This window comes from Pezoporus flaviventris, unplaced genomic scaffold, assembly GCF_033815535.1.
Source record: "Pezoporus flaviventris isolate CSIRO_AGI_PZ_B2104156 unplaced genomic scaffold, CSIRO_AGI_Pfla_v1 ptg000025l, whole genome shotgun sequence".
NCBI lineage: Eukaryota > Metazoa > Chordata > Aves > Psittaciformes > Psittacidae > Pezoporus > Pezoporus flaviventris.
This window is the reverse complement of record NW_026892573.1, coordinates 18,243,096-18,262,257: the sequence shown is the minus strand read 5'-3', so window position 1 is coordinate 18,262,257 and position 19,162 is coordinate 18,243,096. Positions and strand designations below refer to the sequence as shown.

At 41.4% G+C, this 19,162-nt stretch overlaps 1 long non-coding RNA gene across 5 annotated transcripts; it reads left to right on the top strand.

Moving 5' to 3' along the window:
• Nucleotides 1-254: 254 nt before the first annotated feature.
• Nucleotides 255-13,761, top strand: LOC133271541 (uncharacterized). Of its 5 annotated transcripts, none has more exons than XR_009744178.1 (4): nt 255-309; nt 6,232-6,299; nt 10,586-10,659; nt 11,124-13,761. It is a non-coding gene; the product is annotated as an uncharacterized LOC133271541 (long non-coding RNA). The 5 variants fall into 5 exon arrangements; XR_009744177.1 differs by lacking the exon at nt 255-309 and adding an exon at nt 4,390-5,159; XR_009744180.1 differs by lacking the exon at nt 6,232-6,299.
• Nucleotides 13,762-19,162: the final 5,401 nt, after the last annotated feature.

Genomic DNA, 19,162 nt, shown 5'->3' with positions numbered 1-19,162 from the left:
GAAGATAAATGGGCAAAAAGCACCCCCTGGCTTTCTGACATTTCGTGCTTTAGGCATGCTCTATCTTACTGAGCAAAATCAGTGTTTTCTTCTGAACTCCAGTAAGTGGCAGAGCATCACACAGGCAGTGACCCGTTCTTGCAGTTGTTGTGGGCAGGTACAAAACCGAGCTCTAGATTGTGTAAACCCAGGGCAGACCTCTCATTGCCTGGTGCGTGTTTCAATTCTCAGCATTACTGTGTAATTGTTCCACAGGGCTCTTTCTCCTGAACTTGGCATCATCTTCCCAGCACTTTGGTTTTGCCTGTTGTGAATATATTGTCTACACAATCGTCTTCACACTGGATTCTGCATTAACAGTGATAAGCTACTGTGCTAGAAAATAGAAGGATTTGTAGTGATGCTTTTTTTAAAGCACCCTTTGGCATCTTCAGTAGGAAAATCACAGAATCATAGAACGGACCTTAAAGTTCATCTATTCCTACCCCCTTTGTGTGACCATCCAGCCAATTCCTTATCCACCAAGTGGTCCACCCGTCAAATCCATGTCTCTCCAGTTTAGAGACAAGGATGCCATGCGGGACTCTGTCTAAGGTTTTGTACAAGTCTAGATACATGATGTCAGTCATTCTTCCATTATCCACCAACACCATAACCCCATTGCAGAAGGCCACCAAATTTGTCAGGCACGATTTGCCTTTAGTGAAGCCATGCTGACTGTCACCAATCACCCCCTTATTGTCCATGTGCCTTAGCATAGTTTCCAGGAGGATCTGTTGCATGATCTTGGCAGGCACCGAGGTGAGACTGACTGGCCTCTAGTTCCCTGGATCTTCCTTTTTTCTCTTTTTAAAACTGTGGGGTATGTTTCCCCTTTTCCAGTCAGTGGGGACTTCAATGGACTGCCATGACTTCTCAAATATGATGGATAGTGCTTGGCCACTTCATCCGCTGGCTCCCTCAAGACCCAATACAGTAGAGGTGTTTTTTTCAGTTTACTTGCACTCTGAAGGCCTTACAGGACTTCGGCTTACTCATGGTCTACTGTTGGATTATGAAATCTTAATGTTGGCTTCTTCTCTGTGCCAAAAACTATAATCCATTGCTAACAATGGTGTTGGATTTGTGGCTTAGTCATGAAGTACAAGCTCATGTGCTTGTGTGAAACCCTTTTAAGGCTACTGGGGCCTTACGGATCACCAACAACATAAATTAAAATTGTTAAACTTAAACCAGTGGTAATTGTCAGCAGTTCCACTTTGCATACCTTCCTTATTTGGTGCTGCAACAACACAGTATTCCAGTTATAAAAGTGGTTTTCAGCAGTTAATTCTCAACACTAAATACAATCGTTTTTCATGCTGATTCTGAACATTGGAAATGTTTCCATTCAAAAAGAATAAAGCCAAACACTGCTAAAATTCCTTGAGAAGTTTATTTGTCAAGGGAGATAGAAGATAGGCTACTGCTCAGTGGTAGCATTCATCAATAATGAACTAAAATAAAATCTTCACTCAAGAGAGAGACGAGCTGCTGGGGACAGACTTTGAACAAGTTTTAACTAAATTTCTTGCTCTCTGACAAATATTTGAAAGTCAAGTTGTGCTTTAGCAATGAAAATTTCCTTCTCCTGCCAAGTGCATCAAGGATTACTGCCCCTTATGCTGCAGGAGACTACACTTTGCTTGGCTTATTTATTTAGCAGAGTCTCTGTCCCTTCGGGCATTTTACAAGGAGCTACTAGTGTGTCCTAGCTCTTCCTGCCTACAACAGCCAGTCTCTCTCTCCAGTTATACCTCACACTGTTGGAGAAGCAGGAAGATCCTCCAGGGAGGGCAGATGACTGAGCAGGTGAGTGTAAACCATTTGGCTCCCTCAGAACCACCTAAAGATGATCAGGGGTCATTTGAAACCTCTTGTGCTGGGAACAGAGAAGGGGAGGGTTGTCTTTGTAGACAGACTTGGAGGAAATGAATCCTTCAAGCTTATGCATTCCTTCTGTGCTTACTGGCTGACCTATAGTTTATTTACAGATCAGTCCTCACAATAATTTTTTTCTCAGTTCTTAGCAGCTCAATTTTCGTAAATAAATGTAACATAAAATACTTCTGTGGAATTTTGCATTGGATGCAGCTACCAATTTCAGTTGCTTCTGGTGTTTCCCAGAAGAGATAAGTTGAATAACCAGGCTGATGCTTGCATTTGGTTGTATGTATTTCATTGCCTTCTAATAAACTTTTTGGTTTGGCTGTGCAAATGGAGTTCATTATTTCCTGATGAGACAGTTTCTGGTGATACTTCAGCAGTATCCAGAGTCTGCTTTAGAGAATATATTGGGGAAACTGGTACCCACAGAGCTCTAGTGAAGAGGAAAGCAGTGACCAGTTCTATACTATGGTTATTAAAGGAAGTTTTTGGCAGTGGCACATTTGCCATTATATAAGCCTCAAATTAATCTATCTTGTTTGTGACAAGCTTCAAAATAAAGTTGATAAAAGCATCACAAAGCAAATTTTCCCACAAAGCCAAGTTATAACAAGGCTGCATTGTGAAAGATTTTAATTACCTTAGATAATGTAGTACCTCATGAAAACCTCTTAGTTAATAACAGAGAGTAGGGGGGTTTTCTGTGAGCAGTGAATAGTTTTGTGACAAAAGCACTGCTAAGCAATAAAAGAAAAAATAAAATAAAAAAAGAGCCACAAAATAGATGTATATAAGGAGATCATGTGCCCTTTGATCTGCCATCTGCCCAACCTAAATGTACATATTACCAGTTGCCAGTTCTTTCAGGTATATAGTGCAGTAGATGATTTGGGCCCTTCATATAGAGTACTTTTCTGAGATTAAATTGTATAGATGTGTATAAAATTTTGTCTGATAGTGTTGATTTTCCATGTTGTTGGCGTATTTGGGGATTTTTTGTCCTAGGAAACTAGTTAAGAAACTGTTCTAATAAATGTTTCCTCATTTGCTTATACATGATGCGGGAAAATGTGACATGGTAAATAAATGCAAGTAGTTCAAACAGCATCAGCTTTCTTTTTTTGCAATCTTTAATGTAGGTGTTGTCTATTTATAGAAGTAGGAAAACAGAAGCTTAATTAGAATTTTCAGTATGTGGGAGCTCTCATTAAGTTGGAGAAAGTTAATTTTTGCTCTGAATAGCCTCTTCAAGAGAGGCCACTTAAAATCAGACATTTTTGGCTAACATAAAAACTGCTTTCCTTTCACATTAATTTTACTTTCAAACAAGCAATTTCTTATTTGTTCTGCCTCATCCTGTGAGTCCAGGTTGAATTGGAGAGCCCAAGTATTCTAAAGCGTCAGTTTTGTGCAGTTATCTCACAAAATTATTTAGCCTTAAGTCATTGTGGAAAATTTACACCATGAAGTAGGTTTCCCAGAAATACAAATAGAGGAAACCCAAAGTCTTTACCAGTGACACCGATACTAACCCTCTGGATGAGATAAGGACAGGGTGTACTGGGATTGAAAGAATTGTTGTGAAAAAGAATTTATGACCTGAACATTTTGTTTTACAAGCATATGTTCTCCTTATGCTAGTTACTGTAGCATCAGCAGTGTGTCTGTATTAGCAGTTTGGCTTGGAGCAGCAATGCAATTTTAAGCCAGATCTTTCAGTTGTCAAGAGCTGCCTTTTGATGATTAATTCCTCAGAGTGGTTTTGAGGTGTGCCCTCGGAATGCCTTTCAGAGAGAACTGCACTGGGCACTGTGCTTCAAAAAAGCTTCCTGGGGGCAGTGGTTCGGGCTTCTGTCTGTACTCACCCTGTCATAAGGCTCTCTAGCTCACACTTAACACTCATTTACCACTGAAGGGCTCTGAAACCCTAGAAAACCTGTGGCATGCTGAGGAACTCACAGGCTGTATAAAGACCTTAGTGCTCTGTATAGTGTTCTCATTTACACTAGAACTGTCATTCTCATGAGTTTTTAAGATAATTTTGCACTCACAGGAATCTAGGAAAACAAATATACGTTGATGATACATTTCAATCTCTTTAACTAGACACTGCTTTTATATTTTATTGTTATAAATTCTACTCCTGTCTAAATAAAACTTTCCCAGCCTCTCATATCTTAGCATGGTTTGTCACAAGTGACACACAGATGATTTTCATTCAGGTTGCTTTACAGATAATTCAGGTTGACAGTGCTGAGAAGAGAAGCAGTCTCCCTACTTCCCTCTCTTCCCTATCTCTCCAGCACTTCCACTTCTACAATATCCACTGCTACACTACTCCTTTTTGTAAATCTTTGTCATATGCCAGAGGATGTGTTTAGAGTTAGGGTTGTCCTCAGACAACCAGGTTGTCCTCTCTACTGGGGGGAAAATTACCCCAGCCAAAACCAGGATGAGTAATTTTGTGCTTAATCACAAGTTCCAGATTTCAAAGGTCTCAGTAGGAAAATATCAAGTGGTACAAGTGTTGTAGAGTGATAATCTTGCCTCATGTAGAGAAATAAGAATTGTACAGATTATGGCTCTGTTCAATATTTAAACAGAAATATTCATTTTACATTTTTAATGCATCTAGCTCTGTTAGTACTGAAATGTCACATAAAAAATTAACAGCAATATACTCCCTCATCAAAAGAACCAGGGAGATATTTTCCCTGGATGAAACTGCCATGCTGTTTTTCCTTCACTGTCAGAGGGGAAACTCTGAATAAGGAAATGCATCACTGAATTGGGTTTTGGTTATGTTATTGTTAAAGTAAGCATTTGATTAGAGAGTGAAGAAGAGATGGTTGTAGAGTGAGAAATCTGTGATAGTGCAGCTTTTTATTTAAATATGGCGTTTTATTTTGAACATATGTTGAACAAGCACATGGATAAATCAAAGAGGCTGTTTCCATTATATGCACATTATATTAGTGCAATCAGTGGGCTGAATCTCTAGTGGTACATTACATGCCTAGGAATGCTTGCAGGAACTGTGGCCAGCTAGCATGGCTTGGCCTGTGCCTGTACGAGTGAACTCTTGGCCCTCAGGACTGAGTGCTCATATCCAGTCTGCCTAATGCGAATGATCATGGTGATGCTCTGTCTCCCAGACTGTGCCTGGAAACTGGGAGGATGTGAGTTGGCAGAAGCTTGAAGCATGCAGAGGAACATGCTAATGCCTTAACAATGTAAGTATTCACATGCCAGTGAGAGGGAATTATCTAACTTAATAGTGAAAGCATAATACCTGTTACTTCTGCCACCTGAAAGTGACATTTATTTTCTCCTTCCCCTGTCTAGCAATATGGCAAGCTCATAAACAAGCTCATAAATATTGTCATTCTGTGTGTATGAATTTATTGCAGATTTTCTGGTTTTGGTTGGTTTTTTTTTTCTTACATTCAGCTCTGTCTGTGGAAATTGATTTTACATTTTTCCATCTCAGAGTACACCTACAGTCCAGCTTCATAATGCATGCAAAGCTTTGGCAGGCATTAGTATGGCTCAAGCTTTATGATTTTCCTAATGGAACCCCGCTTATCATCACAATTTTTTCTTTTCTTGGTTCACACAGATTTTTGCAATCCAGATGAATTCATTGAGTGCTGAGCATCTCTTTCTTCCATAAAAATTCTTGGGAGAGCTGAAAATCAAGATTGAGACTGCTCTTAGTTGATCAGGAAGCAGTATTGTTACAACTGTTTCTAATTATCGAGTTAAAGAAACAAAACCAGTTCCAACACTCTTTAATCTATTAACAAGATGCAGCTTTCACTTTTAGAGACTGCTGTTCAGTCATAGGGTAGGTATTTAGTTACTCTGTGGGAATGTACTAGAAGTTAAACTTGGTCTAAATATCCTGATGCTGAAGAATATGATGACACATATATATCCTGAAGTGAAAGTCAGGAATAAGGGAGGAATTAGCTTCAGACATGCATGTAGCTGATGAAGCTAATAAAAAAATCATGTAACTATCCAATGAAGATACATTTACTGTGTTTCTTCCATAGTTTTTCTAAAGAATATAGACTGAAATCTACCCTTCATCATCAGGTTCACAGCAGACATTTTGACCTGTTAGTACAATAGCTTAGTCAGGAAGGATTTAATTTCTCAAAACTTTTTTGCTGTTATTTTGCCACTGAAAAATAGAATTTTCTTCTTCTATTAGTTCTAACTTAAGTATGATGTTGCAGCCTATTACATTACAGTATTTACTGGGCATATGTGATTTTAATTACTCTGATTCCATTCCAGATTTTACAGTGAAAATTATTGATACTTCTTTTTTGCCCCAAGTTGTAAAATACAGTGTCCTTGAAAAAGTAAGCTTTTCTGTTACTGTGAGAGAATGTAGGAGGATCAGTAGGTGAATAAAAGGTTTACAGTTTTATACACATCAACAGCAACTCTTCTAAGTTATCATGTACAGCAATGCAACGAGGAGTATTGAAAAGTATGTTAATGCTTTCTGTGTTTCAGTGCAATGCAAATAGAACTTTTGTATTATTGTTGTAGTATTCTCACCAAAGTATTGCAGTAGAATAATATTTGCTTCTGACAAGGTATATGTCTTCATGGCTGTTACATGGTAAATCTAATTAACATTTTAAACTTCATTAAAAATCTATCAAAACCAAAAGTGATGGAAGTGTACAGCAGTCAGTACTGTGAAGCCCTGAGAGGAGCTCCTGCTGGTTGCTATGATACAAATAATGAATAATACTGCTTCTTTTCTCAGCCACAGTGTGTGGCTCTAAATGGGGTGAAAAGTAATTTTTTCCCATTTACGTTCTCACTGTACTTTATCTACTTCTTTCTTCCACCAGGGTTAGCTTCTATTACAGGGCACAGCTGGCACATAGATTATATCCAGCAGTGTTGAAGGGCCCACATATGTCCTCTCGTGATCTCAGAAGCCGTGTAGTGATGCCATATAAACAAGTAATATAAATGTCCAAACTTGTGTAAGAATTGTTTAACAGCATCAAGTTTAATGGTAGCTTCTGGAGTTGTAGAACACTGAGAAAAAAGCTCAAGTAAATGCTTTGACAATGTTCCTCAGAAGAAGAGGGGAACATCTGTTTTCACAGCTCTTTGATGCATGAATTGCGCTGATCTTCATGGCCTCTCTATTCTCTTGTAGCTTTGCTGCTCCAAATTTTTGTTTACACAGGAGTGAAGTCTTGCCCACTAGAGCTTTCTGGACTATCAATCTAGTGTCATCTGTTAGAGATGGTCATTGTTGAACCACACTTTCTTTTAAAGGAAGCAATGGGGTCTGCAGACTATTATTTCCATGTACCTAATAGTACCATGCACTGATAATGATATCAAGCAGATCAATTTCTGTCTTCTCCAAGACTTCATGTCTCAGTTTTCAAAACAGGTCATGGCCGTCTGTCCTGTCTTGCTCTCCTCTTGAAAGAATTCATAATAGCACACCTTCCCTTCAGTTTGATGGTAGTGGAGAAATTATACTAAGCATGAATGAGCACTGTGCACTGCACTGTTTACGGGAATAGGAAAGTTTAATTATCTGTGTAAGAACATCACTGCCATGACTTCCATTTTTGTCTCTTCACTGAATTGTGTTTATTTTACTGCAGTTACTTCTAGAAGAAGCCAGTCATTCAAGTGTTTTATGTCAGAAAGTGGCTGATAATGGCTTTAAGCTGAAAAAGTGTTGATTTAGATTAGACATTAGGAAAAAATTCTTCACTATGAGGGTGGTGAGACCCTGGCACAGGTTACCCAGAGAAGCTGTGGCTGCTCCATCCCTGGCAGTGTTTAAGGCCAGGTTGGATGGGCTTTGAGCAGCTTGGTCTAGTGGAAGGTGTCCCTGCCTATGCCAGGGGGTTGGAACTAGATGAGTTTTAAGATCCCTTCCAATGCAAACCATTCCATGATTCTAAATTAGTGATTTTGTGGAACTGATCTAGGCAGAAGCTATTGGCCACCTGGATAGTTTACTGCTTGAATCAGTAAACTACATAAGCTTAAATGAAGTTAATTCTTATTACTCTGGGAGGATGAATACCTAAATGCTGTTAGAAGTAATTTTCTTCCTAGCAAACATGTACATTTTGTTTTAGATTGGGGTTGGTAATTACACTTTTTATACTCCTGCTCTTCAACAAACCCATGCTTCAGATGTTTTTATCTCAGATTTTACTTTAGAATCATGACACTAAAAACATGCTGTACACCCTGGAGTAGATGACTGTCTTTTCCGTTTTACAGCAATTAACACAATACTTATGGGAGGATCCCTTTCATGAGATAAGTCAAGATAGCCATAGAAAGCACTGCATAATAGCAGGTCACTGTCTAATGCCAGTATATTTCAACTGTATTTCAGTCAGCCATTCTCTTGTAATGGAAAAATAGTTTTAATTATAATCCCTGTCTGCATTATCAGACTCATGTAATTAACACACAGCTACTCACAAAGGCCTTTGGAGATTACAGCTGTTATTAAGAGTAACTGCCTATCTATTCCTGTGTTATGTCTATGGTTCATTTTATCCCACTTTCTCACATACCTCAATTCTTTCACTTTGCTCCTTAGACATTTGAGAGGATAATGTTTATTCATGTAATTTAAGTTCATATAATTTAACAAAGGCAACAAAGTGTTTAAGTTAAAAGTTTTTCCATCTCTGTTATCACTGAAGACAAAATTACCTGAAGACTATGCAGGTTTTGAACTGGAAGAGCTTTGCCAGTAGGTCGCCAATTCTGGAATGACTTTGCCCTAACCTTATAACATGAAACACATGAAACTCACTTTTGGTGCTCTTCATTTGACGTATGGTAGAAGAATACTTTCGCTTTCTGATGTGGGAATCATATATATTTATGTAGGTTCTATTTATGTAGTATTATGTGTACTACTATGTGAGACAGTAGCAAGTACATTGCATAAATCAGCAAAGACATAAGGATATGCTATTTGTGGTAAATGCTTTATATGAGGTGCAATTGTTTGAATATTAAGATTCTTAACATATTTCAGGTAGGTGAAATTTTATAAATATTTGATGAATAATGTTCAATCATTGGTAACTTCCGCAAAAGCTGAACCACAGAAGAAGAACCTAAAAGATTCTGTATCTCAATGCACTGATCTGTTTTCATTAACTCCTCCCACTTATAATCAATTTTCAGATGAATAGGATTTGTATTGAAAGGAAAAAAACAACCCCACACCTCTGTGTACTCTCTGTATTTCTGAAACATAACAGTTAAGAAATGGATTGCTGTTCAGTTACATTAACACTCCATTTTTTTCCCAAAGGCATTTGTGAGACAGAGGCCAGTCTTGAATCAATACTGAACTGCAGTAAAACATTGCCATGCAGCCTCTAATGTCAGCATTTTACTAGCTGTTGCCTGTGGTTCATGTAAAGTAAAAAGCATTTTGCCTTTTTCTTCCTGCCTCGGGAGGAGAAAATAATACAGAGTATTCTGTAAAAATTTCCAGTTGAGAGGGAACATAAAGACAGAAGCAAATCTATATCCTGTCTGTCTGGATGAACTGTCTAGAATTACTTTCAATTCATCTGTAGGCTGCACTTTACAAACAGGACTTCTAGTCTGCTTTATATATTTTAGGGTGAACTAGTGCAGTTAGATATTTAGTTAGAAATTTATCCCCTACTTTCCGCTCTTTCATCAATGCATTAAAGCTGATAACATAAATTGACAAGATGTTAAGGAACATTTTCTTTCAATCTGATTCATATTCCTTTTTATTTTACTGCTTAATGTACTTTGCAAGTAGCCCAGCATAAGGGCAGAGTAATATCCAACTTTTAAATAGCTGCAAGAAAATATTTTTTGGATATTGCACTAACAAGAGCTAAAATTTTATTTCAGTGTGTAATTAAATGTCCATTTTCTGCATTTATTGCTTTGTGCTGTTTCTGCAACTTTGCAATAGCTTTCAGTTTGATAATCTCTTGGTTTAAAGGTGGGTAAAGCAGAAGGTATTTTACTCTAGGTAAAGAATGCACTGGATGAAGGAGCTGGCGAGGTGGCACTACAAGAGGTGATGATGAAATTCTATCAAGTTATACATCACAAAACTTAAATAGACAATAAAGTTTCCAAAAAAGCTGTTATAGGACCTGTGTCAGGTAACTTTTCCAGATTGCTAGTAAGCCTTGACCTGTACTGTGCTACACCAGTTTTGAACATGCTCACTGGATATATTGACAGGATACTTTGCACAGCTAGTGACAGGCTGTCAGATTAAAACAGAGTAATAGTCATGGGGAATTAAGTGTTTTCAACAGGAAGACCAGTTGCTGTCCAGATGGTGCCAGGAGTTTCCATTGCAATCATTGTTGTGATGGCATCTTCAGCTGGATCAAATGGGAATCATGGGACTGTTATCATCCAGCTGACCCTAGCAACTACTCCAGCATGTACATCAGCATTTTCTATCAATTATCTTAAACTGTGCACAGAATATATCTAAGCTATTTTAACTGTAGGCAAAGATTGTTCTGTGTACCCTGTCCTTCCTGTATATGCATAGACAGTTTTTAGAGACTATTTCAATCTACTGATTTATGTACAGGTTGGTCTGTTCCTACATCTGCAGCACAAACTGCCTGGGGAAGCTGTCTGGACTGACTGTATAGTTAGTGGAAGAAGTTAGCCAGTACCTCTGATCAGGTAACATCTTTCAGTTGGTCTAAGCACAGCTGTCCTGCCTAGGGGAATCTCCAAGGATCTACCCCATAACTCCCCCTTAGCTCCTGTGTTAGTCCTTCATTTTTAAGCAGACCAAGAGTTGAGTCAATTGGGAGTTCAGTTATTCTGCTGAAAGTCAGTCCATTATCTCATATTTGCAGAAAGTAGCTGGGAAATTCTCAGCTTGATGGGGGGATTGCTGATGAGGTGTGCTGAGTGCACACATGGATGCTGCCCTTGCACCCAGCAGCAAGGGCTGGATGCTCTGTAAAGGGAAGGTGGATGGGGCTGGAAGTGAAAGTGAGCAAGGCCAGGGCAGTTAGACCACTGCAGCAGATCTAGTTCCATGGTACCCACATAGGAAAAGCAGAGCAGATGACAGTGACTGATGGTGATGGTAGCCAGGGTAAGTCCAGACTGGCTCCTCATTATGGCTTCTCTGGCAGGTCCAAGGTCAAACTGGGAACTTGATTTTACAGGATCTGGGTCAGAATCAGGAGGTGGGAAGCTGGATGCAGGTCATATTGGCAGCATAGCTCAGCCAAGAGAGCAAGGGCAAGACCTAAGCTTGAAGGCATCTCTTGGGCAAAGGAGAATCTGGCAGGAATCTGCTCAGTCTTCTCACAGCTCTCTTTCAAGGCTCCACAGCTGCACTGTCAAAACTGGTCCTGAGCCCAAGCAGCCAGGCCCTCTGGAAAGGCAAGAGGCAGTCAGAGCTCTGACAGCTACATCATTCTTGTAACTGTACAGCAAACTCAAATTTCCTCCTCCTACTGCCATTATAATGTAAATTCCATAGATTCCACCAGACATACCTCTTTCTTTTGGCAAAGGATATCCAGAAGTCAGTTTTCTGTAAATTACAAAATTTAAAGGGGGAGAGGTAAAGGGAATAAAGGGATGGAGGCTCCTCAGTGTTGTAGAAGAGCAGATGTTAATAGTGCCTTTAACCTTAGAAATCTTTTGATAATTAAACCTTTTGATATTTCTGGTATCAATAAATCTCTATGTCTCATAAAGCTTTCCCACGGGTTAGTGAATGGTAGCATTACAGTCTTTTCCAAGTCAGATTGTCCTCCTTTCTCCTGAACTGAGAAAATTACATGGGTACCTTCGGCTACTGCCCTAGCTGGATAGTGGCCTCAGAGACAAAATGACAGAAATTTTGCTCATAAGCAAAATCAAAATGGTAATTGAGCACAAATATTGGTTTGTGGAACTGTTAGGAGCACGCTCCATTCAAAGCTTGATTTAGAGTTGTGTAGAAGCAGTTTAACACTATTTTTCATATATCTTGTTCTACTGAATTGTTTTCATGGGGTTCTACAGCTGTTCGCTCTTGTTCCAAACTGTATATAACAAGTGGAAATGTTCTTTTGAGTACTCCATTTCACTACCCTGTTACTTTATATAATTCAGTCTGGTTTGCATGTTTCCTTAACTGAAATGTATCAACTATTCATAAATTTCTGTTTGCATATTCTAGATAATCAGAAATATGCTTACTATACGTGAAACAAATATGCCATGCCCAAACCTATCATCTTTGGCCAAATACTGGACTCTGAGGTGCAAGACTGAAGCTGTTGACTCAATGAGTTATGACTTTCTCAATGCTGAACAAGTGTTAAAATTATAATATTACAAATGAGTGTTTAATAGTTTTGCAATGATTCCAGTAAAATTCAAGGTTTTGTCCACAAAATACCTCCAAGGAGGAATGAATTACCAGGTTGTGTTACTGTGCAGTGTTGATGGCGCTAATTGGATTGCAGAGCTGGCATATTTACCATAACCTATATTAGAACAGAATGGAGGTAAATAAATAAAGACAATTACAATATTGTCAATTTTGGTGGAGTTTCTATGCTAGTTACCTACTGATTACTAAGTGGTTATACCCAAATATATATTGCTCAAGAATGGAAAGAGGACTGTGCTTGGAACATGTAAACTTCTGCTTGTCTTCAGTAGTTGACTTTCACACAACATTTTGTCTAAATTTTTAAGTAATTTAAAATTAATAGAACAATAGTTTATGTGACTCAGCTCCACCTTATAGTTCTTTGTGACAGCAACAACTGAGTAGAGTTTTGGGGAATTTGCTGTTACCTGAACCCACAGGACTGCTCTTTGTAGACAGCAGTTATCTATGTTAGGGCCTTTATAGTAATTAATAAATAAACCAATTATAAGGATGAGATTTTCTCGCAAAACTTTGACTCTACTGTTATATAATAGACAAGCATAATGGCATTGTATGAACTGGTGCCTATTTATTCAATCTCTGCATTTGCAATCTTAGTTTTTAATCTAAAAACAATTAAGAAAACAAAACAAAACAAACCTTCAACTCCAGCAGAAGCATGATGAAGGATCAGGGTTCAAGTAGGATTCTGAAGAAAACAACCAACCCAACCAAACAAAACCCCTTTATATAAAAAGTTCATATAGCAGTTTGTGTAAAGTGTTCAAAGTTACAAAAGAGGCTTGGTCCTATTTTCCAATATTCTTTTTCAGCATTAGGAACTAAAAACTTGACTGAAGCTCATTGGATCTTGAAAGCGTGAAGGTTTGATTTGTAAACTGGGCTTTATGTTTTATTTTCCAGGTAATACTTACTCTCAGTACATAAATCTAAAATTGTGATCTTTAAGTGCTCTTCTCAATTACTTTATAAATCCAGAAGTTCCTCATTGTGTGACAGTTTGAAATCCTGGAATCCTAAAATTATATTCAAGGTCTTTCATAAGGTATCACCATCTTTACACTGTTAAGCAACTTGGTCCTTAGTCCAGAGTCTGTCATCTGAGTAAGTATATTCCAAGCATGTGTACACAGCAGACTGCTTAAGCAGAGGGAAGGTGGCATGAGCACTGTTCTCCGCTCAGACCTTTACACAAGAGCTAAGCAGAGTATTCAGCTGGCAAGGATAAAAGTAAGAAGAGGTAAAGGGGGCATTTGAATCTTTTGTTTTGTGTAATTGATGCATGGCTCTTGGCAGCATGTGATGTGGCACCTTGGATCCTGCTTAGATTTGTATGAATGAGATTATTCATTAAAAAATGCACCTTCAGGTTACAACAGTGTGCATGGAGTCTGTAAAACAGTAGACATCTCTCTTCAGGCTTTGAGGTACTGATCCTGCAGTACTGGGCACTTGAAAGGCACCAAGTTTTGGATTTATTATACTACTGGTAGATAACAGAACAAATGTCATCTGCATGTCAATTCAGACACTAAATCACTAGACAGTAATGCGTAAAATCACTTTTGTCTGTTTTGCAGCCTGTAAAATGCATATGAAACTTCCACGACTCTAAGCTGCAATTTGTCAAGAATTCTTGCAAGTAGTTAATCCTTGAAAGAAAGATGTAGATATTATATTTTATTATAACTGACTCATATAAACAGCTGCTCTGTGGTAAGTTGATGAGGTGAGTAGCTCGAGAAAGGACGCCTTCAATACGGGAGCGGGGGGGGGAGGTCAGCGTCCAGGAGCCTCAACTCAGAGCAACAAGAGCCACCGAGGGAGCCTCAAGTCCTCGACAGGACCTGCCCAGGAGCCGGCAGCTCAGCTGAGGCGAGCAGCTGACTCACAGGACCAAGTTGCTTAACGGTGTAAAGATGGTGATACCTTATGAAATACCCTGCCAGGAGCAGCGGCACCAGCTCTGACTGGGTAAAAACCTGCCCCAGGGAGCACGAGTGACCAGGAGCGCTGTGGGCAGTTTGCGCGGGCAGGCGAGCGGGATGGTGAGCACTCGTCGTATGACCAGGGCCCGGTCCGGGAGCTCTGCTCTGGCTGCCCCGGCGGTGGCAGCGTCGGCACCAGACAGAGCCGATGAGAGGGGAGGCTGCAGCGCAGAGCTCGGGCTGGAGAGAGTGCCTGCACTGGTCTGGTGAGGGGAGGGTGCACAGTGGGCAGGGCTGCACTCGGTGCTCCCTGGTGGAGGTCCTGCTGCAGCAGGGGCTGAGCTGCGGGACGCTGTCAATAGGCTGAAAGGTGTCAGGGAAGCTGAGAGGAAGCAGCACTGCTTGCTCCAGGCCCAAACTGTGCAGGGGCCTCAAGCTTCCCCTCTAGCTCATGAAGGAAAGAGGGAGGCCGTTAACCCGGGAAGCTGGGAATTAGTAAAAAAAAAAAAAAAAAAAACCAAAAAAAAAAAAAAAAGGAGGAAAAGGACAATCAAAAGCAAGGGGCTCCTCCTAAATCTGTTGTCCCCATGCAGAACCGCTTTGCTGTCCTGCAGGGGGCGAATGAGGAAACACCCTCGCACCATGAACAGCCGGCTGATGCACTGGTAAAGAATTGGTGCTGCCAGGAAAAAGCAGCGGGTCATAGTAGTAGGGGACTCTGCTTTGAAAGGGACAGAAGCACTCGTCTGTCGGCCTGACCCAGTCTCAAGGGAGGTGATCCAGGGGCACAGATCAGGGATGTGGCAGAGAGGCTGCCTGCTCTAGTAAGTCCCACGGACTATTACCCACTCCTGGTGATACATGTGGGTGCTAGAGATATAGATAGTAGTAGCCTGGGGAACATAAAGAAGGACTACAGAGCCCTGGGGGAGGTGGTTAGGGGCTCTGGAGCTCAGACAGTCTTTTCATCAATTCTCCAGGATACAGGGGAGGACCTAAAAAAAGCTAGGAGGATTGGCCAGGTTAATAAATAGTTAAAAGGGTGGTGCCATAGTCAGGGGTTTGGGTGTCTTGAACACAGGACCCAAGTTTGTAGGCCAGGTCTAGTGGGGGCTGGTGGAGCTGGTCTGATAAAATAAGGGGAAGAGCAGTTTCGATAGGAGGCTTGCCAGACTGGTCAAGGAAGCTTTAAACTAGATGTGTTGGGGGAAGGGGGCATCATTCCATCCCAACACACCCAGTCAGTTGCCAGCACCTATAATAAATGCTCGGAGCAATGTAGAGATATCCCAGCCGCTCCAGCCAATGAGCCGGCTTCATTTGGAGCTCAGCTCAGGTGCCTCTATACAAATGCCCATAGCATGGGGAACAAACAAGAGGAATTAGAGATGTGTGCATGTCTACGGGGGTATGATATAATAGGCATCACAGAAACATGGTGGGATGGATCCTATGACTGGAGTGTTGGAATGGAAGGTTACAGGCTCTTTAGAAAAGACAGGCCCGGAAGGTGGGGAGGGGGAGTTACCCTTTATGTTAGGGACAGGCTGGAGAGTATGGGGACAGGTGAGCAGTCCACAGAGAGTTTGTGGGTCAAGGTTAAAGGGAATATAGCTATGGGAGACATTACTGTGGGGATCTGTTGCAGACCACCTGATCAAGGAGAACCTGCAGATGAAGCAATCCATAGACAGATAGGAAAAGCCTCACGCTCACAGGCCCTTGTTCTCATGGGTGACTTCAACCACCCTGACATCTGTTGGAAGGGCGGTACGGCCCAGCACAAACAATCCAGGAGGTTCCTCTATTGTGTAGAAGACAACTTCCTTCTGCAAGTAATAGAGGAGCCGACAAGGAGAGGCGCCATGCTTGACCTCGTGCTCACCAACAGGGAAGGGCTCATTGGAAATGTGATGCTCCAGGGCAGCCTTGGTTGCAGCGATCATGAGATAGTCGAATTTGAGATCCTCAGGATAGTGAGAAGAGTGTGCCGCAAGCTCAGTGCCCTGGACTTCAAGAGAGCAGACTTTGGCCTCTTCAGGAACCTGCTTAGTAAGGTTCCATGGGATATAGCCCTAGAGGGCAATGGGAACCCAAGACTGTTGGTTGATATTCAAAGACCACCTGCTACGAGCTCAGGCGTGTTGCATCTCAACTAGAAGGAAGTGCAGCAGGAGGGCCAGGAGACCTCCTTGGATGGATAAGGAGCTGCTGAGGAAGCTTAGAGGGAAAACAGAGGCTTATAATAAGTGGAAGCAAGGACAGGCGGCCTGGGAAGAGTACAGGGATATTGTCTGGGAAGCTAGGGACCAGGTCAGGAAAGCTAAGGCCCACTTAGAATTAAACTTGGCTAGGGATGTGAAAGATAACAGGAAGGGATTCTAGAGGTACATAGCAAATAAAAAACAGACAAGGGAGAACGTAGGCCCCCTCTGGAAGCTCTCGGGAGAACTGGCTACACGGGATTTGGAGAAGGCTGAGGTTCTGAATGACTTCTTTGCCTCAGTCTTCACTGGCAAATGCTCTGACCAAACCACCCAAGTCTTGGAAGGCAGATGCAGGGACTGTAAGAATGAAGACCTTGGGCCCACTGTAGGAGAGGATCTGGTTTGAGACCATCTTAAAAATCCGAACGTGCACAAGTCCATGGGACCTGATGAAATCCATCCGCAGGTCCTGAAGGAGCTGGCAAATGAAGTTGCTAAGCCACTGTCCATCATATTTGAAAAATCATGGCAGTCAGGTGAAGTTCCCGACAACTGGAAAAAGAGAAATATAACCCCCATTTTCAAGAAGAGGAAAATGGATGACCCGGGGAACTACAGACCAGTCAGTCTCACCTCTGTGCCTGGCAAAATCTTGGAGCAGATTCTCCTGGAAGGCATGCTAAGGCACATGAAAAACAACAAGGTGCTTGGTGACAGCCAGCATGGCTTCACTAAGGGGAAATCCTGCCTGGCCAATTTGGTGGCCTTCTGCGATGGGGCTACAGAACTGATGGACAGGGGCAGAGCAGTTGAGGTCATCTACCTGGACTTGTGCAAAGCGTTCGACACTGTCCCACACGACATCCTTGTCTCTAAATCGGAGGGACATCAATTTGATGGATGGACCCACTCAGTGGATAAAGAACTGGCTGGATGGGCGCACACAAAGAGTTGTGGTCAATGGCTCAATGTCCAGCTGGAGACCAGTAACGAGTGATGTCCCTCAGAGATCAGTGTTGGGACTGGTCTTGTTCAACGTCTTTGTTGCTGACATGGGCAGTGGGATTGAGTGCGCCCTCAGCAAGTTTGCCGATGACACCAAGCTGTGTGGTTCGGTTGATACGTTGGAGGGAAGGAATGCCATCCAGAGGGACCTTGACATGCTTGTGAGGTGGGCTGATGCCAACCTCATGAAGTTTAAGCAAGCCAAGTGCAGCAAGGTCCTACACATGGGTCGGAACAATCCCAGGCACAGCTACAGGCTGGGCAGAGATTCAGAGCAGCCCTGCGGAAAAGGACTTGGGGGTGTTGGTTGATGAGAAAATGAACATGAGCTGGCAGTGTGCGCTCACAGCCCAGAAAGCCAACCGTATCCTGGTCTGCATCAAAAGGAGCATGACCAGCAGGTGGAAGGAGGTGATCCTGCCCCTTTACTCTGCTCTTGTGAGACGTCACCTGGAGTATTGTGTGCGGTTCTGATGTCCTCAACATAAAAAGGACATGGAACTGTTGGAACAAGTCCAGAGGAGGGCCACGAGGATGATCAGGGGACTGGAGCACCTCCTGTATGAAGACAGGCTGAGGAAGTTAGGGCTGTTCAGCCTGGAAGAGAAGGCTGCATGGAGACCTCATAGCAGCCTTCCCATATCTGAAGGGGGCCTATAGGGATTCTGGGGATGGACTCTTCATTTAGGGACTGTAGTGATAGGACAAGAGGTAACAGGTTAAAACTTAAACAGGGGAAGTTTAGATTGGATATAAGGAGGAAGTTCTTTCCTGTTAGGGTGGTGAGGCACTGGGACAGGTTGCCCAGGGAGGTTGTGAATGCTCCATCCCTGGCAGTGTTCAAGGCCAGGTTGGATGAGGCCTTGGGTGATATGGTTTAGTGTGAGGTGTCCCTGCCCATGGCAGGGGGGTTGGAGCTAGATGATCTTAAGGTCCTTTCCAACCCTAAATATTCTATGATTCTATGATATTTGGAAGCAATATTCTATTCTGATGGAGTAAGAAATCACTACCATGGAAGGTTCATCGTTTTGTAAATTAATCCAGATGATAAAAATCCCTGTCCTTACAGGTTAGGCAGGCACACTAACAGATACAGTTGCTGTCTAGATACCCACCAGGTTTTTACTTGTTTTGCTCTTAGTTATTTTGAGGAATGATTGTACTTTATGAAGAAGAGGAAATACAAGGAGAGTGGATAATACAAGGTAAGAGGACAAAAAGATAGAGGTGGTAGTGATACAAAGAGATTAGGGGAGTGAAAATAATAGCTGTCAGATTCTATTATTTTTCAAAAACAATGTGTCATTGAGGTTCACTTCTTCATCACTTTGTTGGGGTTTTTTTAGGTATTATCTACAGCTTTGTTTTTGTTGTAAAATACCTTTCTTTGTTTCTACCAGGATGATGAATTTGTTGAGTAAAAAATCCTTCAGACTAAAATTAGATACGCTGTTAATTTTTGCCATGCTGAAGTAAATAAATCTATTTCAGCTTGCCATTGGGATGGAACTGACTCAAGATAAAAATGAAACAAAGTCACAATGTCATTTACGGCACCTGAGTAAGAAATGTTTTCTGTTTGTATATTGACTTGCTTCCAGAATTTCCTAAATACCTATCAGAATCCTTTTTAG